Genomic DNA, 3,352 nt, shown 5'->3' on the forward strand with positions numbered 1-3,352 from the left:
CCTTGGAATCAGAACCTGCCTCTCCCTGGGGGCGTCTTGAAGGGAGCTGCAGCTCTCCCGATTAAACGCTGCCGTTGCTTTGAAGCACACAGGCTTATTTGGTTGCCATCTTTGTTGGGTTTGCTCTGCAAGAAAGATTGCTCCTAATTAACGTACCAACACATGAATCACTTCTGGAGCCCTAGCATCACACACTGCCCAGCTGCTGGTCATTTCTTGCAGAAGACAATCAGGGAACTATAACAGGCCTGCAGTTCTCACCCCAGCTCGATGCTCCCCCGCCACCACCCCCGTCTCCCCTTCTGTTCCTGGGAACATGACAGGCGCTGTGGGACGGGGAGGTGTCAGCTGAGAGCAGGCTGGGGGCTGAGGGAATGACTTGGTCTTTCTGACGACAAATGTTCTCAGCTAGGTTGCAGGACTCTACTGGGGGCAGGAGGAAGACTTTACAACACCATTCTGTCTTGAGGACAGAATTGAGTCCTGTTTAACTGAGGAAGCATTTCGAGGTATCAAAATCAGAGCATGGGCTCAAGTCTCTCCCTCTCTTCCTAAGTGCATAAACCAAGTCCTCATCTTGGCCCGTGAAGCACGTCTCCACGGGCATCAGACCCAACCAGCACGGCAGGGCTTCCCAAGTCACAAACAGGCTCATGGAGGGGGTTTGGGGGAAGGATGCCTTAACACTGAGCAAGGTGTTCCCCAAGGCAGTTGTATGTCCACCTTGCATCTCAAAATGTGTGTCCCTGTGTTTGATGACAATTAGAAAAAGAAGACGCGTTTGGATGCCCACTCTTTTTTTTTTTTTTTTTTTGCGGTACGCGGGCCTCTCACTGTTGTGGCCTCTCCCGTTGTGGAGCACGGCCTCCGGACGCGCAGGCTCAGCGGCCATGGCTCACGGGCCCAGCCGCTCCGCGGCATGTGGGATCTTCCCGGACTGGGGCACGAACCCACGTCCCCTGCATCGACAGGCGGACTCTCAACCACTGCGCCACCAGGGAAGCCCTGGATGCCCACTCTTAACGTTTAAAAATTCCTCAAGGCCTCTAGTATCACGAGAGACACATTTCCAGCCAAAATCTCATTTAGTTGCGACCACAATCCAAGCACACACTCCTGTAATGATCATCACAAACAATTAAGTTTGTGGAGAAAATCACAAGCCAGGCAGCACGATGGTTTTTCCTGCGTCAGATTCTGTCCAGTGTTCACCCGTTTGCTAATCCTACACACATGTATTGCCATCCCTAGATTCCACACCAGGTTATCCCTTATTTAAGTCAGTTCTCAACACATTCAACCCATGGAGACTTCTCCATGTATAAATGACTATAGATATGTCAGAACGATGATGAGAAACGCATCTGGTGAATTTGGGTGGTATCTTGGTTAGCTGCAACTAATGAATCAAAAATCCTGTTGTAACTTTTAAACTATGTTTGTATTGGCCAGTGTATTTTGATTTCTTGTGGACATTGTGTGTTCTATCAGAAGATAAATGATACTTGGCTTCACGATTCCTGTTACTGTAAACTCTAAGAGGTCCTGAACCATATGTGTTTTTGTTCCTTATTGAGTCTCCGGCACTTACAACAGTGGTTAGTGTGTAGCGGGTGACCAACATATATCAGTTAATCAAATGTTATTTAATGAATGCATGGAGAGGTGGATGGATGTGGCAGTACAGGGGCTTTGAGACAGATGTTGGGTTTTAGTAACTTACATGGCGTCTTTCATCCATCTTTATTGAACACCAAGAGTTTTGGAACACAGGCACTGGGCACCTGCTGGACCTTAGCTAGAGACGACCACATCTGCAATGTTTGATTTAAGCATATCTCAGTGAGTGACTTCTTACTTCTGGTCTCACCCCTGGATACACACTGGAATCACCTAGGGAACTTTTGAGATGATGAAAATGTAATTATGGTGATGGTTGCTCTATAAATACCCTGAGCCCCCTCAATTGTGTACTTTAAGCAGGTTAGCTTTATGAGATGTAAATTATATCTCAGAAAAGCTGTTAAAGAATAGTGAATCCCTCACCCGGAGGTTCAAGTTCAACTGGTCTGGAGCGTAGCTGGTAAAACCTCCCTGGGTGATTCTAATATGTGGCTGAGGTTGAGAATTACTGGTTTCCAATCTATCCAGGACTCTGTGACAAATCAATTTCTGCAGACATCTGGGAATCCTGGGCCTACTGTGGAGACCATTGATTATTCTATTTGCATAGACCTGGCTACCCAGGGACCCACATCAAGTGTCACGTACTGTCAATAATGTCTTAACTCCACTGTTCCTAAACCTGACCGAGCATCTTACGAAACGGAGATTTTATAGAAGACAGCTCCCCTTGGCCTACCTGCCGACTTCCTGAATCACCATCCCCTGAGGCAGGGCTTGGAAATCCGAATCTCTAAGATTCGGCTCCTCCACGGAGCCCGAGAGCCCCGATCAACATTCATAGGGCTGCTACATGCATGTTAAAATCAGGTACCCAAGACCCCAGCTAAGCAGCATATATTCCCAGAAGGGTCATGTGTGTCACCTTGTGGGAAACTGTTTGCACTCACAGTCACAAGGCTGTTGAAACAAATGGCGGTTAGTTTACTTAAAGGGAGGAGGGATGTTTGTATGAGGCCACATCCGGAGAGACAGGCTGGCCCCTGCCGCGTGCTGGCTGTCCAGCCCCGGGTGGTGTGCTTTCCCCCGGCTCTGCTCCTTCTCTGTCTCGCATACTGTGAGGGCGCTGACTCTTCTTACGTGTGAGATCTGCTCTCCCGTCTCTGGTCTGAATCCCACGCTTTCATAAGACACTTAGGTTCTCAGTGGCGCTTGTTTCCTCCCATAAACTCAATTTCTCAGTAGCCATATGCTCTCTTCAGCTCGTAAACATCCTTCTCTCCCATCTTAACGACAACAACAACAAAACCCTCAGTCCCTTCCCGCACATCACACACCCCACCAGCTATACCCCAGTTCCACCTCCATTTTGCATCCAGACTCACTGCTGAAAATACTTGACTGACAGCCCACTCCCTGCCTGTTCCTCCAGTGTCAGTCCCCTGCCCCCGGCCCCAGCATGGACCCCAGCTCTCTGACATGCCTTCCTCATCCTTGCCTACTTAACACTCCATTTCAGCATTCCTGAGACTCTGGCCTTTCTCTTTTTTCTTTATTTGTCTTCCTCTTTGTCTCTTATTCTTCCCTAGAGGTCCTCATCCACTTCAGTGTATCACTGTCTATAAACTGAAGACACCCAGATCAGATGATCACTCGACCCAATCAGAAACTCATCAGTGCTGCATTTCAAATGCTTCTCGAGTTCAGTATCACCTGCAGTTTTCCCTAC

This window comes from Lipotes vexillifer, unplaced genomic scaffold, assembly GCF_000442215.2.
Source record: "Lipotes vexillifer unplaced genomic scaffold, Lipotes_vexillifer_v1.1 scaffold1231, whole genome shotgun sequence".
In the NCBI taxonomy this organism is placed as follows: domain Eukaryota; kingdom Metazoa; phylum Chordata; class Mammalia; order Artiodactyla; family Lipotidae; genus Lipotes; species Lipotes vexillifer.